This window comes from Vipera ursinii (genome assembly GCF_947247035.1).
Source record: "Vipera ursinii genome assembly, chromosome: W".
Lineage (NCBI taxonomy): Eukaryota > Metazoa > Chordata > Lepidosauria > Squamata > Viperidae > Vipera > Vipera ursinii.
Genome location: NC_139522.1, coordinates 2,299,841 through 2,323,343, shown reverse-complemented (window position 1 = coordinate 2,323,343; position 23,503 = coordinate 2,299,841).

The following is a 23,503-nucleotide window of genomic DNA, read 5'->3' as shown; positions in this document are numbered from 1 at the left end:
GTCCCTGATTTCTAATTTGCTTTATCAGATTTTCATCAATCGTTGCAAATCCAATTTTCTGGTCTTCTTTCCACCTGGCCCGTAACTGAGTATATTGAAACCATGTTTGAACAACCTTCTCTTCTCGCAAGAAGCTATATGATTTCAAGCACCAAACATTCCTTTCCAAACTTAAAATTTCCTTGTAGGTAGTCTCATCGTGTTTGAAACCAGCATGTATATTTTCTATTGCGTGTTTTGGAATTGCCCACAATGGTATCTTACAACTTAGCTTATGTCTATACTTCTTCCAAACTCTCAGCAATGCCTGTCTTAAAATATGCGTCCTAAACACAGTACCTACCTTCTTATCATACAACAAATATGCATGCCAGCCAAACAACAAATCATGGCCCTCAAGATTTAATAACCTCGATTGCGTCAAATTGATCCAATCACTTATTCCTACTAATGCAGCAGCTTCATAATATAATTTAAAATTAGGCAATTTAAGGCCACCTCTCTCACGAATATCCTGCATAATCTTAAGTTTAACTCGTGGCTTTTTCCCTGCCCACACAAATTTATTGATACCACGCTGCCATTCCTCCAAATTAGAATCTTTCTTAAGAATCGGTATCATTTGGAATAAAAATAAAAATTTGGGCAGGACATTCATTTTCACTGCTGCAATCCGTCCCAACAAAGTCAATTGCAATTTTTGCCAACTCTCCAATTCTTTTTGAATTTTCCCCCACAATTTTTCATAATTATTTTTATATAGCTTTGTATTCGAGGGCGACAAAATTACCCCCAAATATTTAACCCTTTTAACAATCTCAAATCCAGTTAATCCTTCCAAGAAGGCCTTCTGTGAAACTGTCATGTTTCTAGCCAAAATTTTAGTTTTCTGTATGTTTACTTTAAATCCAGAAACCTTCCCATATTGTGTTATTATCTCTATCAGGTCCACAACAGAGTTCTCTGGCTGGGTCACTGTAACAACCAGATCATCTGCAAATGCTCTCAATCTATAGTCCTGATCTCCAACTTGTATCCCCTTAATTTTTTCCGAATTCCGAATCTTGTTCAATAATATCTCTAAAGTTAATACAAATAACAAGGGCGATAACGGACATCCTTGCCTTGTACCCTTCTCAATATTACATACTGCCGTCAGACTATTGTTAACTATGATTCGGGCAGTTTGCTTTTGATATAATGCCCTAATCGGCTGTAAGAAATTTTCCCCAAAATCCATTTTATCTAACATTCTCAACAGAAATTGCCAATTCAATTGATCAAAAGCCTTTTCAGCATCTAAAAAGATTAGCGCTGCAGAGATCTGGTTGTGCCTTTCCAAATACTCTAACACATCAACTATATGTCTAACATTATTTTTCATTTGCCTACCACTGATAAACCCCGTTTGATCCCCATGAATCACCTGTTGCAGAACCCTCATCAGTCTATTAGCCAAAACCTTAGCAAATATCTTATAATCTGTATTTAAAAGCGAAATCGGTCTGTAGTTTTTAACTTGAGTAGCATCCTGATCTTCCTTCGGAATCAATGAGATAAAAGCTGTTCTCCAAGACGGTGGCACCTTTCCCCCCCTCTGGATTGTCTGGAACAGTTCCTTTAACGGTTTTATCATCTCAAATTGTAAATTTTTATAAAAAGCCGCAGACAAGCCATCTGTACCGGGCGCCTTATCAACCTTCAAATCCTTAATTGCTGTAAGGATTTCTTCTTCTGTGATCAGTTGGTTAATCCCCTCTCTTTGTGCTTGCGTAAGGACCGGAATATTAGCATTCTCCAAATATTTATCAATGTCTTTTACCTCAATTTCCTCTTTGGTATATAATTTCGAATAAAAATCCACAAAAGCATCCTTAATAAGATTCTGTTGAAACACGACCCTTCCTTTATATTCAATCTTGTCTATATTAGAGGCCCTTTGTTTCTTCCTCAGTCTATAGGCTAACCATCTGCCTGGTTTATTAGCGTTGCAAAAAGTATTATGCCTAGCAAACCGCAGATTGGTTGCCACTTGGTCTGCCATTAATTTATCAAATTGTCCTCTTAACAGCCTAATAGCCTCTTTAATCTTCACGTCCCCTGGATTCAAAATCAAAGCCCTTTCTTTTTCCTTTATTTCATTCTCCAGTTCTTTCCTTCTGGCTTCCACTACACGTCTACGTCTATTATTCATATATATCAACACACCTCTCATATAGGCCTTACTAGCATCCCAAACCATATCCATAGAGGTACCCTTATTCATATTAATCTCAAAAAAATCCTTCATCCGCTGTTTACATTCTTCCACATTTCTCTGATCTCTAAACAAGTTCTCATTTACGCGCCACGAGCGCCTGTCTCTTTTCTCCTTATCAATCTCCAACCAAACTGGACTGTGGTCTGAAATAGTTCTTGCACATATCTTCACTTTTTTAGTTCTCAAAAAGAAATCATTAGTCAACAAAATAAAATCAATCCTTGAGAAAGATTGGTGTCTGTCAGAGTAAAAAGTATAATCCTTCTCCTGCAGGTGCCTCTCCCGCCAGATATCTCGCAATTCGAGATCATCCTTCAATTCAAAAAAAGTTTTAGGCAGTCTGGCGTGGCTTGGAATACGCTTAAAAGCTCCAGCTTTATCCAAGTGTACATCCAGAACACCATTCCAATCTCCCATAAAAATAAAAGATTTATAATCCAACTGGGTAAGCTTTGTATGAAGTAAGCTAAAAAAATCAGCTTGTTGTTGGTTAGGTGCATATAGTCCAACTAGAAGCATCTTTTTACCTTCTAACAGCAGCTCAATCATAACATATCTTCCATGCTTATCTGCTTCAATTAAATCTGCTGTTAAGGCACTTTTAACATAAACAACTACTCCATTTTTCTTATTCTCTGCAGAGGCAACAAAATGCGTACCCAGTCTCGAGTTCAGTAAATACTTTTGATCCAAAACTCTAATATGCGTTTCTTGCAAACATATAACATCTATCTTAAATTGCTTTAAATATTGAAAAACTTTCTTCCTCTTCTGCGGTGAATTTAGTCCATTAACATTCCAAGTTAAAAATTTAGTTGCCATGCATATCATCCAGAAGCCCTTGGACCACAGCCTTGATAGGACTAACTTCTTTAGGCCGTGCCCCTCCCACAGCTTGACTGTATGTACGTTGCGAAGAAACTGAAGACTTTTGCTGATCTTGTTCTATTATTTTCTTTGCTCGTTTTAAAGCAGCACGCGTCACTCTTTGCTCTCTAGGATCATCCAAAGAAGTTGTAACTTGATCTCCTCCCACACCACTTTCCTCTGTTTCCTCCTCTTGTTGTTCTTCTTCTCCAGATCCTTTTCCAGCTTCCAGGAGCGTTAATGGGGTTGCTTTTAGGACATTATTGTAGAAATCACGCGCTTGCTTCACAGTAATCAACCGGTACCTTTTACCTTCATGCATCACCATCAGCCCCTGAGGAATCTCCCATCTGAACCTTATATCTCTTTGCTTGAGCTCATGCACGAGGAATGTATAATCCTTCCTTCCCCTTAAAATCCTTGGAGGAATTTCTTTTAAAACCAAAACTTCTTGTTCAGCAATCACCACTTTAACATCATAGGCGGCTTGTATAATTTGATCTCTGATCTCTCTTTTTGCAAAATAAACCACCACATCTCTAGGCAACTTCCTCTGTCTGGCAATCCATGAGTTCACCCGAAACACTTTATCCATAGCTGCTCTTATTTCAGATGCTGGCAGGTTTAATACTTCTTCAAAAGCCTCAGAGATCAGCTGCTTCAAATCTTCTTTAGTATCCTCTTTTAAGCCTCTGATTCTGACAGCAAACTGCATCTGGTAAAATTGGGCTAAGCTTAAGTCCTTCTCCAGTTTATCTCTTACATTTTCATTCTCTCTTACTTTAACTTCTAATATAGCATTCCTTTGAGCCAAATCATCCATCTTTTCATCTAATTCTTCCACACATTCCGCCACTTTATGCACTGAAGACAAAATGTCTACCTTCATCACGCTGAGCTTCTGTTCCATCCTCTCTTCCATTCTCTCCTCCAGTTTCTCCAATTTCTCCTCCATCTGCGCAAATTTATCAGCCATTGATTGATTAATTGAGTCCAAAAGTTTATCCACAGCATCTCAAAACTCCTTCGCTGTCAGCGCTTCAGAAGGGTGCAACGCCTGTAAAGATGATTGTTGCACTGGCGAGGATCCACCACTCCGAAGAGTTTTAGGGGGAGGTTTCGCCGCCATCTTTTAATCCTCAAATATGACGCACTTTCACTTAGAGTTTAAAAAGTTCAAGTAGTTAGAGAGTATAATAAAATAAGCCTCTTCACCTTTATCTCTTGTAGCGCTCTGCCTGCTCCTTTAAATCATAGTCCTTTCTTCAGGCAGGGATGGTTCGCAGACGCCTGGCTCTGCTCCAAAAAGTTCAGAGCAGACACGCCGGCCAGTTGAAGGGGTATTGCATGCTCCCTCCATTGCCAACAACCTATTAAGCATTATCAAATTATGTGATGATGACAGGGTGGAAGTTTTATTTCGCAAAGGGGGAGGTCATGTCACCCGGAACCAGAGGGTCATTGGAAGTATTGCCATCATAAATGGTTTGCCATACTTCTCCCCTGAGAACTCAGCCACAGAGGACAGTCCACAGGGTGCCACCTCAGAAGGGGCCTGCACACGGAAAAAGAGAAAGCCCCCACAGCCAGCCCCAAGGCGGTCTAAGGAGCGCAAGGCCGAAGTGGTTGCACCCAAGCCACCTCAGCCAGCCCCACAACTTTCCAAGGGCAGTGTGGACAAGAAACCCGAATCTCAGCAGGCACCTACAGCACCGCTCAAGGCAACCAGAGCCAAGAGGGTGTCAGTGGGGAAGCCGCTCCACGATACGTGTGCCCATCTCTTACACCGAAGATTAGGTCATGCGAGCTTCCCTGTGGTTAAAAAGATGGGAGAGTTTGCTGAGGGAGTCCAGCTCAAGGATTGTGAGGTGTTCCTGGACTGTGCCATCTGTAAGAGGACAAAGAGGAAGGCTGCCCCCATCCCTAAGGTGTCACTGCGTAAGACCCAATACCCGTACCAACTAGTACATGTTGATTTGGTTGGGCCTTTCACACCATCCCTAGGGAAAAGACAGTATTTTCTCACTGCCGTTGATGATTTTTCACGATACGGCCACGTGTATGCCCTCACAGAAAAATCTGAAGCCTTTGACGCCATAAAGTCACTGTACAACTTTGTAGAGACCCAGTATAAGACCAAGATCGCACAACTGCAGAGCGACCGCGGGGCTGAGTTCATGTCCCGAAAATTCCAGGACTGGGTAAGGCGTAAGGGCATCTGCCATTTTCTTACCGCGCCATTCACTCCCTCTCAAAATGGCGTGGCAGAGAAAAGAAATGGATGTTGTGATTTAGGGTCAGCCTGTGGGTTCAGCAGTTGGGTCGGACGACTCAGAGGAGGAGGAGGGGGGTGTTGAAGACCTTGCTCAGGAGGTTGAAGATCTTGCTGATGAGAGCCCTCAGCCAGGCCCCTCCCACTTGGTCACCACGGAGACCCAGCTGTGTGAGCCTTACAGCATGGATGAAGATGACCCACAGTTGGCCCTGTTCAAGGATGCCCGACGCAGGAGGCAGTCAATTAGGAGTAAACAGAGGAAGGCAATGGGGCTTCTCGGAAGGAGGCAGAGAGAAGCCACGCCCTGAACTCTATATAAGGGGAATGTGTGGGGAGGGCTGGTTTGCTGAAGGCAACCGCTTGGATAGTTCGTGTTTCTTAAAGCTCCTGTTTCTTGGTTCGTGTCTTGTTTGTTTTTGTAGCTATAAATTTGGCAGGCGTAATTTCAGCCTCTTGCCGTTTGTAAAGGGGTTGTCCCTGCCTTTTCTGCAGGGCCGGTAGCAGGGTAGTACAGAACAATGGAATCCTGCAAACTATGATGCGTAGTCTGATTGCAGACGCTGGGGTCGCAGAATCATACTGGGCAGAGACGGTGCACTACGCCAATTACACCTTAAAACGCACCTGGAGCAGTGTTGTGGACCAGACCCCATATTTCCTGGTCCACGGTAGGAAACCAAGTCTGGGACACCTGCGTGTGTTTGGCTCCTACGCTTGGGTGCACATCCCCAAGCAGCTGCGGAAGAAGGGGAGATCTGTCTCCCAGAGACTGAGGTTCTTGGGCTATGCTCCTGGCTCCAAGGCCTACCGTTTCCTGGGAGAAGGGGGCAGGACTGTGACTTCCCAATCTGCCTCCTTCGAAGAGGACTCCAATTGGACCCAGATCCACTCGAATGATCTGAGCCCATATGTCAACCGACCCAGCAAGGACACACCGACCACGACATCACCTGAGACAACCACATACCCTGCCACCGACGAAAGTGAGGAACAAGACGAAGGATGTCATCCTACCTGGATCAGATGGGGAGGATGAGCCGTCCAGTCCCAAGGGGGAAGACACGCCGTCTTCACCCCCAGCGACGCCTCAGAGACCCGCGGAAGAAAAGGGCGGTGAGTGGCAGAAGGTCAGGAGATCAAAGCGGTCCAACAAAGGGATCCCGCCAAAGAGAATCGACATTGGGCACATCGCGTCTGTCAACAGCGTTGTGGTCACCCCAAAATCCTTCTCTGACATCCAGGAGCTGCCCATCGAAGAACAGGAGAAATGGCAGCTCGTGATGGAGAAGGAAATGGAGAGCCTGAAGAAACTCAAGGTCTTCACCCCCCAGCAGCCACCAAAGGAGAGGAAAGTCATTGGCACAAGGTGGGTTTACAAGGCCAAACCACTTGCCAATGGCCTCTACCTGTATAAGGCCCGTTTGGTAGCTCAGGGGTTGGCTCAGCGCTACATGGAGGACTACGGGGAGACCTACTCTCCAACCGTCCGGGCAGAGAGCATCAAGGCCGCCCTCGTAACTGCAGCCGCTCTGCAGGAGGAAGTCTTCCAATTCGACATCCAGATGGCTTACCTCCACGCCAACTTAGACCGGCAGATCTACGTGAGGGCCCCTCCTGGCTACCAGCAGGAAGGGGGATATACATGGTTGCTCCACAAAGGGTTATATGGCCTTAAGCAGTCGGGGAAACTATGGTACGACTGCCTTAGAGAAAGTTTAGAACGAGTTGGTTTCACTGCATCCCATGCAGATGAATGTGTTTTCACATGCAACTCCAAGGGTACCACAGAACGGGTGTTAGTTTATGTGGATGACCTCCTATATGTAGGGCCTGACAAGGAAGGGTGTGACGAATTTGCCAAGGTCCTGGGGGAAAAGTTTACCCTGAAATCTTTGGGGCGGGTTGACAAGTACTTGGGTGTGCACATCTTGGCCACTAAGGGGGGGTTCGCCCTATCTCAGAAAGAAAAGATAGAGGAGTTATTGGCCAAATGCAAAATGGCAGAATCTAACCCAACACGTAGCCCGATACAAAGTGACTATTACAATCACACTCACAAGGACGGTCCTGAGTTCACAGATAATACGCTTTACAGATCTGTGATCGGCTCCTTGCTATATATCAGCAATTGGAGCAGACCTGACATAGCTTTAGCCGTGAATCTACTGTCCAGGCATGTGGAACACCCAAAAGAATTCCACTGGACTGCCGTTAAAAGGGTACTTAGGTACCTCAGGGGCACGACCGATGCTCTCCTTGTGCTGGAACCAGAGAAGTGGAAGACGGCCCAGCTCTCCGCTTACTCAGACGCAGACTGGGCTGGCGACACCAAGAATAGACGGAGCACCTCTGGTTTCCTCATATTGCTAAATGGCTGTCCTATCCATTGGTATGTTAGGCAGCAAAAATTTGTTTCTTGCTCCACGGCCGAGGCGGAATATGCCAGCCTGTCGGACACCGCCAATGATTTGATTTGGTTCGATGCTCTGATAACGAGCATCTGGGCATCTCCCCCTCTGCCCATTCAAATTCAAGAGGATAATACGGCTGCAATTGCAATCTCGGGGGCATATGCAGTGGGCTCTAGGTCCCGCCACATAGACATACGCTATAAAAATGTCAGGCAGCTTACCAAAGAGGGGTTTATACATGTTGAGCATTGTAACACAACTGACCAGATAGCTGATCTGTTCACCAAACCTGTTCCCATTGACCAGCACAACCTTCTGTGTAAGCGTTTGTGTTTGGTCTTCTGAACGTGTATATGCATGTCTATGACACCTGCTCGCCCCCTCACATACATTCACTGGTCCCTGGCATTGGCTGGCAAGAAGGGGGATTGTTAGATGTTTTGTGCCAGCCATGGCAGTTCCCCAAAAAGGTCATCAGATGGGAGCAAAAAGGCTTCTTTGCTCCCACTGGTGGGTCAGGGGTCCCCGGCCCCTGCAGCCCCATTGGCGAGAGTTTTATGGTAAGGGAGGGGCTGAGACCCCCCATAAAAACCTCTGCTCAGGGGCTGCTCTCTCTCTGTTCTCTTTGTTCTTTCTTCTGCTTGCTTGCTTGCTAATCCATGAGCTCAACCCAGGCATGGATGCCTCCATGCCAGGGAACTCTTTCTATTTACTTTATCGTTAAATAAAGCTTTGAATGATTGCATTCCTGTGTGATGCCTTTTGCTTGGAAGCACCTTAACGAATCATCGACCTCGTGAGACCATCTTACAAATTGGAAGCAAGAGGATGGTTTAAGGCAATGCTTCCAAGCCAGAGTCTAGTGCAAGTTGCCTGGAGGTTTCAGCAAGAACCCATTTGAAACGGATGGCAGGAGATCCCCGATTGTGACCAGGAGTCTTCAATCCAGGACGGCAGCCCTGCATCCAGCCCCTGACGCAAGCTCAGCGCCAGGGACCCCTTCGCATGCCTCCCTACAGCTGCAAGCCACAGAGGGAAGCATGGAAGGCTTACAGTCTACCCAAGACTGCCCAGACGCAGCGGAAGCGGCCCGGGCCCAAGACAAGCGCCGCGTGGGCCAGATGACTGAACAGGAACGCGAAGAGCTGCTCCTAACGCTTCTTGAAGCACAAAGGACGTCACAAGCCTCTCCACGGGGGATGCCAGTGCAGGGGGGCTCTGAACACCGGGTAAGTCCTTCCCCAACGCCCACGAGGCCCCCTAACATGGCACCGGCCACCCTGAGTGACCCCGGGACCCCGGAGCTTTTGGCGCGAAATCTCCCGCCAAACTCTAATCTGCAACTTCCGGCCCCAACCGGAAGCAAGATGGCGGCCCCCAGGACACCCACGTGGCCTGATATTGATAGGCCTCATCCAAGCCTCGAGGCCCAGCAATCGGTGGCATCCAGCCGAAGCAGCATGGAAACCCCCTGGTCCTCCCCACTGGAAAGCCTCAAGGCCTATGATAGCATCTAAGCCTGCCCAGCCGAGACTGCTACAGCAGGGCTTGAAGCAGCCATCCAGACCCTGATTGCGGCCCTGGAAGCCAAAAGGACCGCGGCCTTGACATCGGGGGTAGCCAGCCTCCCTTGCTACCCCCAGAGGCCTCCAACCCTCTCCCTGGGGCCTAACTGCCGGGAGGCGTCCGGCCTGGAGCTTCCCAACTACGTCCTGCAACCCCAGAGGGCCCCCAGTGAACCCCCGGGCCCTCCAGCCTACTTTTTGCCGCCGCCCAGATGCCCTGCTTGCCCGATGGTCTTCGGGGGGGCTCCAGATGAGGCCCCCTCCTCCAGCGCCATCTTCAGCCACCTCTCTGTTCTCTTTGTTCTTTCTTCTGCTTGCTTGCTTGCTAATCCATGAGCTCAACCCAGGCATGGATGCCTCCATGCCAGGGAACTCTTTCTATTTACTTTATCGTTAAATAAAGCATTCCTGCGTGATGCCTTTTGCTTGGAAGCACCTTAACGAATCATCGACCTCGTGAGACCATCTTACATTTACATTTTTTCAGATAGGCACCAATCTTTTTCAAGGATTGATTTTATACTAATTACCAATGATTTTTTTCTAGGGTGAAGAAAATTAAGATATGCCCAAGAACATTAACAGATCATAGTCCAGTGTGAATGGAACTGGTTCAATAGAAAAGGGATAGAAGATCCTGGAGATTAAATGAAAATTTGTTTAGATATGAGGAAGTTGTGAATGAATGTAGAAAACAAATGAGAGAATTTTTTGTAATGAATATGCATAAGGGCACCTCGATTGAAATGGTTTGGGATGCAAGTAAAGCTTATATGAGAGGAGTCCTAATACATTTGAATAACAAGTATAGACGTAAAAAGGAACAAAAGCGAAAGGAGTTAGAAGAGGAAATAAAGATGAAGGAGAGGTTACTTATGTTGAACCCAGCTGATAAGAAAGTGAAAGAAACAATTAACTTATTGAAAGGGCAGTTTAATATGTTGATAGCAGACCAGGTGGCAACCAACATACGATACACTAAACATAATACTTTTTATAACGCTAATAAGCCAGGTAGATGGTTAGCTTACTTGTTTAAGGAAAAAAGAAAAGTCTCGGACAATAGAGAAAATAGAATATAAAGGTAAAAAGGTTTATCAACAAGATATTATTAGAAAGGTATTTTCAGAATTTTATTCTAAATTTTATGCAAGTGATACAATTCAAAGTATAGATATAGATAAATATTTACAAGAGGTGAATATTCCTAAGGTTACTTAAGAGCAGCAGGATGGAATGAATCAGTTAATAACTTCTGAAGAGATTGTTTTAGCAATTAAACAGTTGAAATTGGGTAAATCACCAGGGACAGATGGATTGACAGCTAGTTATTATAAAAATTTGCAGTCAGAAATGGTGGAGCCTTTGAAGGACTTATTTAGAACAATTCAACTTGGGGGAGTAGTTCCCCCATCATGGAGAACAGCTTTCATAACATTGATTCCAAAGGAGGATCAAGATCTTAGTCAACCAAAGAATTATAGACCAATATCTCTTTTAAACACTGATTATAAGATATTTGCTAAAGTATTGGCAAATAGAATAATGAATATAATGCAACAAGTGATATATAATGATCAGTTGGGGTTTATAACTGGTAGACAAATGAAATACAATGTAAGACAAATTGTTAATTTATTGGAATATTTGGAAAGAAACAACCAAGTCTCTGCTGCATTGATATTTTTAGATGCAGAGAAGGCTTTTGATTAATTGCCCAAAGAATTAAGGATATAGAAGCACAAACTGATATAGCTATCCTTAGTAAGGTGGGTAACTTGAAATGGCTGAGTAAATACAAATGTACTTTTCAAGTGGACAGTTATTTGAAGTTACAACTCCGAAAACATCTTAGGGAGATATTTACGAGAGCGAGATTCGAACAGCTTGATACAATGGTCAGATATGGGATATTTCATGCTATACCGTACAATGAGCGTCTCTGCATTTGCGGAGCGGCAGAGGTAGAGGACTTGGCTCACATCCTATTTGACTGTTGTCTGTATAAGAGGGTGAGAGACAGGTATTGTTCTGAACCAGCCCTCTTCTAACAAACCCCTTATCAGAAAGAAGAGACTGGAGAGCGTCCAAGGCTAAAAGGCTTCTGCCAAGATTAAATTACGCAGTTAACAAAAACACTAGAGCTTGTCTTCTCAAGCGGAAAAGTTGCTTTCAGCAACCAGCCCCTCCCCAAACACTCCTTTTATAGAGAGCTCAGGGCGTGGTCTCCCTGTGCCTCCTCCCGAGGAGTCCCATAGCCTTTCTTTGTTTGTTCCTGCTCGACTGCCTCCTGCGTCGGGCGTCCTTGAACAGGGCCAGCTGTGGGTCATCATCCTCCGCACTCTCGGGCTCACGCAGCTGAGAAGAGGTCCCCGGCTGAGGACTCTGCAAAGCCTCCAAACCATCATCAGCCGGTTCGTCTCCCTCCTCCCCCTCATCTGAGTCCTCCGATACGTCGGAGCCGGCTGTCGGACCCACAGGCTGGCCCTGAGTCACAACACTATCCCGCACCGCAGGGCCCTTCCCCCGGGTCTGCTGATCCGGATGCGGTCGGGATGGGAACTGTTCGTGAAAAGCAGTCACCAACGCAGGGGCATGAACGGCGGTCGCGTCTTCCCATGTGAAGTCCTCCGGCCCGTACCCTTTCCACTCGATCAGGTACTGGAAGCGACCTTTCAGCCAGCGGGAATCCCTGATGCTGGCGACCTCGTACTCGGGGGTGCTGCCTCCATCACGAGTTCCTGATGGGGGAGGTTCCGCTTGGCGAAGTGGACAGGCCGGTTGTTCGGGGACCAACAAGGACCGATGGAAGACGGGGTGCACGCGCAGGGAACGTGGCAGAGTTAAACGATAGGCGATCGGATTGATGACGGCCTCGACTGGGAACGGTCCAAGGTAACGGTGGTCCAGCTTCCTCGCCGGCCGAGTGGATGGTAGGTTCCTGGTGGACAGCCAGACCCGATCCCCCACCGATAGTGGAGGCGTATCCCTTCTCGACCGATCGGCGAACCTCTTGTAGTCGGCCTTGGCCTTCTCCAGCTGCCGTCGCACCAACCGATGGATCGCCTGTAACTCCGTCATAAATTCGTTCGCTGCCGGCTCCGATGAGTCCACGGGAGAAAGGGGGAAAAACCGGGGGTGATAACCCACGTTGGCCAAGAACGGTGTCATCTGCGTGGAGGTGTGCTGCGAGTTGTTAAAGGCAAACTCGGCTATGGCCAAATAGTCCACCCAATTGTCCTGCTGCAGGTTAACGTAGCAGCGCAGATACTGCTCTAAGATGCCGATGACCTTCTCGGTACCCCCGTCGGTTTGTGGATGATGCGCGGACGAGAGGCAAACCTTAATGTCCAACGCCCGCATCAACTCCTGCCAGAAGCGGGCTGTAAACTGGGCCCCCCTATCGGAGACGACTCTATCGGGAAGGCCGTGCAGCCGGAACACCTGTTGGATGAACATGCGACTAGTGGCGCGAGCTGACGGTAAGCCGCGACAAGGGATGAAGTGCGCCATCTTGGTCAGCATGTCCACCACCACAAACACTGTCGTGAAGCCGGAGGATGGGGGTAGATCCGTCAGAAAGTCCATGGACACAGCCCCCCAGGGTCTCTTGGGTGTTGGCAAGGGCTGCAGTAAACCAGGCGGGGCCCCTGTCGCTGACTTGGCCTGCCTGCAAGGAATGCAGGAGGTGACATAAGACTGGACATCGTGTCGGACTCGGGGCCACCAAAAAGTACGGGAGACCAAGTTCAGAGTCTTGAACAGGCCAAAATGCCCCGCAGCCGGGTTATCATGACACTGGCTGAGGACGAGTCCCCTGAGTGGCCCTCCTGGAACATAGAGCCGGTCACGATAATACAGGAGTCCATCCGCGACCGACCAAGGCGAATCTGGCCCCACCTCTTCCTTCCGCTGAGCCACCCACGCCTCCTGCTGCTGCGCCTCCCGGATCCGAGCCCGTATATCCACCGGCTCCCGCACCGCAGCAAAAGACTCGACGGGGATCACTGTCCTGGGCGGAAGCTTGTCTTCCGCTCGGGTGTATTCGGGCTTTCTGGACAGAGCATCCGCTCTCTGGTTGTGCCCGCTTGGTATGTACCGCACCCGGAAGTCAAACCTCGCAAAGAAGAGGGACCACCGGATCTGGCGTTGATTCAAATTCCGAGCGGTCTGCAGGCTTTCCAGATTCTTGTGGTCCGTCCGGACCTCGATCTGATGCCGCGCCCCCTCCAGATGATGCCTCCAAGCCTCGAACGCCGCCTTGATGGCCAGCAGCTCCTTCTCCCAGATGGTATAGTTGCGCTCCGAGGGGTTCAATTTCCAAGAGTGATACGCGCAAGGGAAAAGGGTACCGCTGGGCGTCGTCGCCTGGAGTAACACGGCCCCAATGGCAATGTCGGAGGCGTCCGCCTCCACGACAAACGGCCATTGCGGGTCGGGATGTTTCAAGATGGGCTCCTTCATGAAGGCGTCCTTCAAAGCCTGGAACGCCTGTTGTTCGGGGGCGTTCCACTGGAACCGAGTCTTCTTCTGCAGGAGCCGGGTGAGGGGGGCTGTCAAGGCAGCAAAGCCAGGGATGAATGTCCGATAGTAGTTGGCAAATCCAAGGAGTCGCTGAACGTCCTTCACGCGACGCGGGGGTTGCCAACTCTGCAACGACTCGACTTTACTCGGCTCCATGGCGATGCCCTCAGGAGAAATGCGGTGACCCAGGAAATCGATGGTCACCTGGTAGAACTGGCACTTCTCCAACTTGGCAAACAGCCGATGTTCCCGGAGGCGCTGCAGGACCTGACGGAGATGCTGATGATGCGCTTCACGCGACGGGGAGTAAATCAGGATGTCGTCCAGGTAAATCACGACAAACTGGTCCAACAGATCCCGAAAGATATCGTTCATAAAATGCTGAAACACAGCGGGGGCGTTGGTCAAGCCAAACGGCATCACCGTGTACTCGAAATGTCCATAGCGAGTACCAAACGCCGTCTTCCACTCATCACCCGGCCGAACCCTGACGAGGTTGTAAGCTCCACGCAGGTCCAGTTTCGTGAAGATCTTAGCCTCCCGGAGTCGGTCCAAGAGCTCGGGGATGAGGGGCAGCGGGTAGCGGTTACGCACCGTGATGGCGTTGAGTTTCCGGTAGTCACAGCAAAGCCGTAACTCGCCCGACTTCTTTTTGACGAAGAGCACGGGCGCAGACACTGGCGAGGACGAGGGCCGGATGAAACCACGAGCCAAATTCTTTGTCAGGAAGTCCCGCAATGCAGCCAACTCGGGCTCCGACATGGAGTACAAACGCCCCACTGGGAGAGGCGCATCAGGGACTAGGTCAATGGAGCAGTCGTAGGGCCTGTGCGGGGGTAATTGGTCCGCCTCTGACTCGCTGAACACGTCAGCAAAGTCGGACAGTTCGGGAGGCAAGGAAACCCCTGGGGAACCCTCCACCTGGCCGGCACAGATATGGCGGGTGTGGTCCACGCACTGCAAACTTGGGAAGGTGACCAAGTTCTGAGACCAATAGATCTGTGGATCATGCGCCCGGAGCCACGCCAGTCCCAAGACCACGGGGAAGTGCAGATCCGAAGTGACGTAGAACTGAATGGCCTCCACATGGGTAGTGATGGCCATACACACGGGTTGCGTGGCGGCCGTAATAGGCCCAGACAGGAGCACTCGACCATCGATGGTCTCCACAAGCATGGGCGGATCCACTGGACACTGGGGAACAGCCCATTTGGCCACAAAGGCCGAATCCATAAAGTTAGTGGTAGCCCCAGAGTCAATTAAGGCATGGACCGGAATCCCCTCTGGCTTGCCAGGAAGGATCAGACGTGCCTCCAGAATCAAATGCCGTGGAGGTTCACAGGCACCGTCGGAACGGCGTCGCTCGGCGTGGTCGTTGTGGGTCGCCCGATCTTTCACACCGTCTAGATCGGGCTCGGGCCGTTTCCCGACAGCAAAGCAGGGGACTTTCTCGGGGCAGGCTTGATCACTGACGCCCGCTGACGCTTCTTCGGGCAAGAAGCAGCCAAATGTCCAGGGTCCCCACAGTAAAAACACAACCCCCCCGATCGTCGTCTGTCCATTTCCGTCTCCGATAGACGGGACCTGGCGGCACCCAGCTCCATTGGCTCCTCCCTCTGGACTGGGGGCTCACGCACAACAGGAGCGGCAGGGGTCTGTGGGGTGACACGGCGACTCTTTCGCTGCTGCAGCCGGGCATCGATCCGCAGACAAAGATGGATCAGCCCATTCAGGTCTGAGGGAATGTCCACGCGGGCCAGCTCATCCAACATCTCCTCCGACAAGCCATCCTGGAAGGCATCCACGAGCGCAGCCTCATTCCAGGCGGAATCCTGGCTAAGCAGCCGGAAATCGCTGATGTAGGCCTGTAGGGGGCGCTGACCCTGCCTCAAAGCTTTCAGGCGTCGGGTGGCCGTCTGCGCCTTAATTGGGTCCTCATACATGAGGCGCATATGGTCACAAAACCCCCCAAAGTTATCCAACAAAGGGCTAGGCTGTGCCAACAGAGGCGTGCCCCAACGAGCTGCATCTCCCGACAGAAGGCTCAACACGAAACCCACCTTATCTCTGTCAGTGGGGAAATCAGCTGCTCTCACGCTGATAAAAAGCTGGCATTGTCCCAGGAAGGCAGGAAACAGTTCTGGATTGCCAGCAAATTTATCCGGCATAGCTATCTGACATTTCCTCCTGGGTGGGGGTGCAGCATGTACCTGGGCTTGTAGTTGCCCCACTTGAGCTGCCAGCAAAGTGAGTTGCTGGGTGAGCTGAGCATTCTCGGCAAGAAGCTGCTCCATCGTAGTTGTAAGGGGTGGGAGGCTGAAAGCAAACTGTTCTGAACCAGCCCTCTTCTAACAAACCCCTTATCAGAAAGAAGAGACTGGAGAGCGTCCAAGGCTAAAAGGCTTCTGCCAAGATTAAATTACGCAGTTAACAAAAACACTAGAGCTTGTCTTCTCAAGCGGAAAAGTTGCTTTCAGCAACCAGCCCCTCCCCAAACACTCCTTTTATAGAGAGCTCAGGGCGTGGTCTCCCTGTGCCTCCTCCCGAGGAGTCCCATAGCCTTTCTTTGTTTGTTCCTGCTCGACTGCCTCCTGCGTCGGGCGTCCTTGAACAGGGCCAGCTGTGGGTCATCATCCTCCGCACTCTCGGGCTCACGCAGCTGAGAAGAGGTCCCCGGCTGAGGACTCTGCAAAGCCTCCAAACCATCATCAGCCGGTTCGTCTCCCTCCTCCCCCTCATCTGAGTCCTCCGATACGTCGGAGCCGGCTGTCGGACCCACAGGCTGGCCCTGAGTCACAACAGGTATCTTGGTCTATATACCAAATGAATGACCCATTGGGATCCCCATATCAAAATAACTTACTTTATGTCTGGCCAGAACTTGAAAATAACAGTCAACGTAGCACAGTATTTAAACAAAATGATCCGGTTAAGATCTGCATATGTGGGACTGATTGGGGTAGATTGTAAGGGCGACTCCGAAATATAATGTTATCATATTTTATCTATATCTTAAATTTGTATTTTATTACTATTTCAACTTAAATTGTATTTTAATTCCATTTTAAATTGTATTTTATCAAGTTCCATTTTGGATTGCTTTTATCAAGTTTTGGTGACGGTTTGTTGCTGGAACTTTGTACTTTGATATGGCCCAAGGGCTAATCAATAAAGTTGTTGTTGTTGATTAATTGAATTGGCAATTTTTATTGAAAGTAATAGAAAAGATGGAATTTGGGGATTATTTTTTACAGGCTATTAAACCAATATATCAAAAGCAAACGGCACAAATAATTGTTAATGGTAATTTAACAGAAATTTGTAAAATTGAAAAAGGAACAAGGCAGGGATGCCCTTTATCACCATTGTTGTTTGTTCTAACACTGGAAATATTATTGATTAAAATATGTGAATCAAATAAGATAAAGGGAATTAAAATTAGGCATCAAGATTATAGATTGACAGCATTTGCAGATGACTTGGTTGTTACTTTAACTCAACCTAATCAATCGGTTTTAGAATTATTGGATGTGATAATACAATATGGACAAGTTTCTGGATTTAAAGTTATAAGCAAAAAACTAAAATATTAACAAAAAATATGACTATAAAACAAAGAGAAGCGTTAGAAAAATCAACAGGATTTGAAATAGTAAAAAAGGTTAAATACTTGGGGGTATATATCACAGCATTGAATGTGAAATTATATAAAAACAATTATGAATTGTTATGGCAAAAAGTACAAAAGGAGATTGATAGTTGGAAAAAATTACAATTGTCTTGGTTGGGGAGAATAGCAGCCGTGAAGATGAATGTCTTACCAAATTTTTTATTTTTGTTTCAAATGATACCAATACTTAAGAAAGATGCAAATTTAAATGAGTGGCAAAAAGGTATAAATAAATTTATCTGGGCAAGGAAAAGACCAAGAGTTAAGCTTAAAATAATGCAAGATGCACGTGAGAGAGGGGGTTTGAAGATGCCCAATTTGAGATTATATTATGATGCAGTTGTGTTATCAACAATTAGTGATTGGTTCAATTTAACGGATGAAAGATATTGAATATTGAGGGGTATGATTTATTGTATGGATGGCATGCGTATTTATTTTATGACAAAAAGGTGGATAATATTTTTAAGACTCATATTTTAAGGAACGCTTTGCTCCGAGTTTGGAAAAAGTACCAAAATATATTAAATAATATGTTGTGCTGTGATTACTGCCGACTGAACACCATCACGGTGAGGAATCGATATCCCCTGCCGCTGATCCTGGAGCTCATGGAGAGGCTGCATGAGGCAACCATCTTCACGAAGCTCGACCTGCGTGGGGCCTACAACCTGTTGCAAGTGCGTGAGGGCGATGAATGGAAGATGGCGTTTGGCACCCGATACGGCCACTTCGAGTACATCGTAATGCTGTTCGGGTTCACCAACGCCCCTGCGGTCTTCCAACACTTCATGAACGAGGTGTTCTGGGACATGCTGGACCGGTTCATGGTGGTCTACCTGAACGATATTTTGATCTACTCCCGGTCCAGGGAAAGCCACCTCCAGCAAGTACGCCTCGTTCTGCAACGCCTTTGGGAGAATCAGCTCTATGCGAAGCTGGAGAAGTGCCATTTCTTCCAGACTTCCATAGAGTTCCTGGGCCACATCATCTCTCCCGAAGGCATAGCCATGGACCCTCGCAAGATGGAGGCCTTGTGTAGTTGAGAACCCCCTCGCCGGGTGAAGGAGGTTCAGCACCTTCTGGGGTTCACCAACTACTACCGCACCTTCATCCCGGGCTATGCGTCCCTGAAGGATCCGCTGACCCAGCTCCTCCACAAGAAGGTCCTGTTCCAGTGGGGTCCCCTGCAGCAACAGGCATTCCAGGCTTTGAAACAGGCATTCACCACCAAGCCCATCCTGAGACAACCAGACCCGCGTCATCCCTTCATGGTGGAAACGGATGCGTCAGATGTGGCCATTGGGGCAGTATTACTGCAGGCTTCAGTGGATGGCGGCACTCTTTTTCCCTGTGCTTATTATTTACGGAAACTCAATCCTTCCGAGCGCAATTACACCATCTGGGAAAAAGAGTTTCTGGCCATCAAGGCCGCGTTCGAGGCCTGGCGGCATCACCTCAAAGAGGCCCGGCACACGGTGGATGTTTGGACGGACCATTGGAACCTGGAGCATTTAAAGACCGCCAGGAAGTTGAACTAGCGGCAGATCCGGTGGTCCGTTTTTCTCCTGGTTCAACTTCCGCGTGACCTATATTCCCAGTGGTCACAACCGGAGGGCGGATGCGCTGTCCAGAAAGCCTGAATACCTCCGCACCGAGGATCCACTTGCCCCACGGACGTTACTGCCCGCAGAGTCCTTAGCCGCAGTCCAGGAGCCGGTGGACTTATGAGCTCAGGTGCTAGAGGCGCAGCGCCTGGACGATTGGTCACAGCAAAGTCAAGCCGAGGTTGGTCCCGCATCCCCGTGGACTTTGGAGGAGGGCTTACTCAAACATAAGGGGTGGATTTACATGCCCACGGGGCCGCTCCGAGCCCTCGTCATGAGTCAGTGCCAGAACAACCCTGCGGCGGGGCACTTCGGATTCTTTAAGACCCTCCACCTAGTGACGCAGACCTTTTGGTGGCCTTGGGTACAGCATGACATGCACACGTACGTGACGTCCTGCATGCTGTGCCGACAAGCAAAGGCCACGACGGGTGAACCTCCCGGCCTCCTCCAGCCACTGCCGACACTGGAGAGGCCATGGGAAGTGATCTCTATGGACTTCCTGACGGACCTGCCACCGTCCGCTGGGTTCACCACCATGCTGGTGGTGGTGGATATGCTGATGAAAATGGCACATTTTATTCCGTGCCGCGGGTTGCCAACAGCCCGCACCACCGCCCGTTTGTTTCTCCAGCATATCTTCCGCCTCCACAGCTTGCTGGACAGGGTGGTTTCGGACCGCGGTGTACAATTTACGGCCCAATTCTGGAGGAGCCTGATGGCCGCATTGGAGGTGCAGGTGTGCCTGTCGGCGCACCATCCAGAAACCAACGGGGGGGACAGAGAAGGTAATCGGCATCCTGGAGCAGTATCTGCGCTGCTTTGTGAACCAACAGCAGGATTACTGGGCCGATTACCTCTCCCTGGCAGAGTTTGCTTTCAACAACTCCCAACATAGCTCCACCCAGATGACCCCATTCTATGCCAATGTGGGGTACCATCCATGGCTCTTCCCCCTGGCCCCATTGGATTCTTCTGTTCCCGAGACCCAGGACTTTCTGTCGAAGTTGCAAGCGGTTCAGCAGTTGGTGTGTCGGCAGCTAATCCGGGCCAAGGAGGATTACAAACGGTTCGCCGACCGCTCCCGACGGGCGATGCCACCGCTGGCAGTGGGAGACCAGGTGTGGTTATCCACAAAACACCTCCCGACAGAACGCCTGGTGAAGAAATTGGATCATCGGTTCATCGGCCCATTCCCCATTGAGACGGTCATCAGTCCGGTGGCTTATTGTTTAACTTTGCGGATTCACCCTGTCTTCCACCGGTCCCTTCTGGTCCCTGAGGCTCCATCAAGTTCCCTCCGACGCCCGACAGCTCCTGTTCCAGTTACCACGCCCGCGGGAGATGGTTCACCAGAGCACGACGTAGCCAGCATCCGAGACTCCCGTTGGCTAAAGGGGCGCTTTCAATACCTAATCAAATGGAAGGGATACGGGCCCAAGGACTTCTCATGGGTGGATGCCTCCTCTGTACACGCCCCGGACCTCGTACGGGCCATCCACGACCAGTTTCCATCCCGACCACATCCGGACCGTCAGACCCAGGGGAAGGGCCCTGCGGTGGGGGATAGTGTTGTGACCCCTGCCCTGGAGGGTGCTTTATCATGGCATACTGACTCGGAGGATAAGTTGGAGGAGGAGGAAGCTGGCACAAGTGGCATGCCGGAGGGGCTGACTCCCCTGGTGAGTCAGCAAGAACTGACAGTGGCTGACGTGCCTATGGACCCCAGCCAAACAGAGGGGGAGGCAGAACAGCAGATAGAGGCTGGCAGCACTGAGGAAGAGTCCCTTTTGGATGCAAGGGAGAGAGGTAGAATACGTCGTCAACAACAGCAGCAATTGTTGCAACGTCCCAAGAGGCGTGGCCGGGAGACGTAGGGCCACACCCTACAGAGTATAAAAGGGGTGTTGTGATTCAGGGTCAGCCTGTGGGTTCGGCAGTTGGGTCGGACGACTCAGAGGAAGAGGGGGGGGGGTGTTGAAGACCTTGCTGAGGGGGTTGAAGATCTTGCTGATGAGAGCCCTCAGCCAGGCCCCTTCCACTTGGTCACCATGGAGACCCAGCTGTGTGAGCCTTACAGCATGGATGAAGATGACCCACAGCTGGCCCTGTTCAAGGACGCCCGACGCAGGAGGCAGTCAATTAGGAGTAAACAGAGGAAGGCAATGGGGCTTCTTGGAAGGAGGCAGAGAGAAGCCACGCCCTGAACTCTATATAAGGGGAATGTGTGGGGAGGGCTGGTTTGCTGAAGGCAACCGCTCGGATAGTTCCTGTTTCTTAAAGCTCCTGTTTCTTGGTTTGTCTTGTTCCGTTTGTTTTTGTAGTAATAAATTTGGCAGGCATAATTCCAGCCTCTTGCCTTCTTGTAAAAGGGGTTGTCCCTGCCTTTTCTGCAGGGCCGGTAGCAGGCTGGTACAGAACAAGGGGTGTGGCTGAGCAGGAGAGGCGTGGTGGACAATTTGTTGGCGTTTGAGTTTTGTAGCGTGTCTGCTTGTCCATATCTAGGCTCTGAAGCTGCTGGCCGTCTGCCAAGAACCTGGGAACATTGCCCGGTAATTACAACATTGCTGTCTGATATAAACTTTGGAGAGAGTTAACTGTTAGAAGTCCAGTTTCATTTGTTCAGCCTATGTTTGGCTTCTGTTGGACTTTTGAGCCTCTTTGAGGCTACGCAGTGGGAGAGGACAGAACAGCGGGGGTCCTGGCCTGGCAGGACGCCGATGACTGTCAGGGCTGGCATGACACCGGTAGTGGTCGGGACCTGCTAGGTGTTGGTAGTTGTCTGGGCTGACTGGGCACCACCGGAGCTTGGGGATGGCATAGCGCCAATAACAGTCAGGGCTTATCAGGCATTGGTAGCAGTCAGGGCTAGGCAGAACGCCAGTAATACTCAAGACTGACCTCTCGCTGAGGTCGATCCGGACTGGTGTGGTGCCGGTAGTCGTCAGGGCTCTGCCAGTGCACAGGACTCGATGTTAGGTCTGGTTTCAGCAGCGGGGAGGTGGCCCGTGCCACTACTATGGGACTGGGACTTCATTGGGGCAGTGGAGTCTCACAGGGCCGCCTGTCTTCTTGCCCACCTGGCGCATGGCCTGTCCTCCTTCACCCATCTCCAGCCTGTCAAACCTTTCCCTGAGACATTTGACCGAGTGGCTGTGGATAGCGGTCAAGTATTTCCATTCCCCTGACTCATTCGAAGCAGCTGGTCATTTTGCCGTCATCACCACAGGTGAATGGAACCCCTGGGACGAGATCAGTGGGAACTCGACCTCTTCAGCTTTCACTGTGCTTTTGAGCGGCAGGGCAGCGTTTGACCGCCAAGTCAGCCTCTCCAATGGGACCTCTCAGGCCTTTGGTCTCGGTCCAGCTGCAAGGACCACACTCTCCACCTGGGCAGCAGCCTGCACTCCATCCACTGCCCCGAGGCTCGAGATTGATTCCCCTTTCTTTTCCATCTCTGCATTTTCCCTGAGTCTTTGCCGTCCTCCCTGATTTTAGGTAGGCAACCGGGGCTCAGGACCCTGTGGGTTAGTGAATTTTGGAGTCTTGGTTTAATGTCATGGTTCCGATAGATGAGACCAGTAGAAATAAGAACTCTGAGGCAATTGCTTTCCTCAAAGAACACATTTAATGGCTACATAGTATTAGCATGAACAAAGGTAAAACCAAGACTAGTTCCCCCCCCCAAGATTACAAAATAACAAGTTGAACTCCCCACCCCTGCAGTGTGTCATAAATCACAATCCCCAATTAACTCCTTTGGCGGGCTTTCTAACGGTAGCTTCAGCCCACCAAAACTTAGGTAACTTGACCTTGGTTCCCACAGAACAATTTATTGTTATGTCTAAACTAAGAGAATACATCTCCCCCCTCCCATCACTGTGGCAACCGAAAACAAAGTGAAGATGGCTGCAGCCAAATTCAGTTGAAGGTTGACAGCATATATTCACAACAGAGAATTAATCAAATTTAAGCAAGAACAGCTTCCACACATGTTATATATTACCCAGCAAGGCAAATAAGTAGAGTATGATTTAGAGTATGGTTTTTAAAGGGAGAAAGAACTGACTAAAGAGTTGTAATGAGAAAACAAATGTCTATAAATATTACACATAGGTTAGAATACAAGAGGTTAGAAGGTAATATATTTTCAATTTTTCTCTTTATTAACAAATAATGGAAATGTTGGCACATATCTAGTAGTGGGGTGCCCCAAAGGCTCTGTTCTGGGCCCAGTGCTCTTCAATATCTTCATTAACGATTTGGATGAGGGGATAGATGAGGAACTCATCAAATTTGCAGACGACACCAAGCTGGCAGGAAT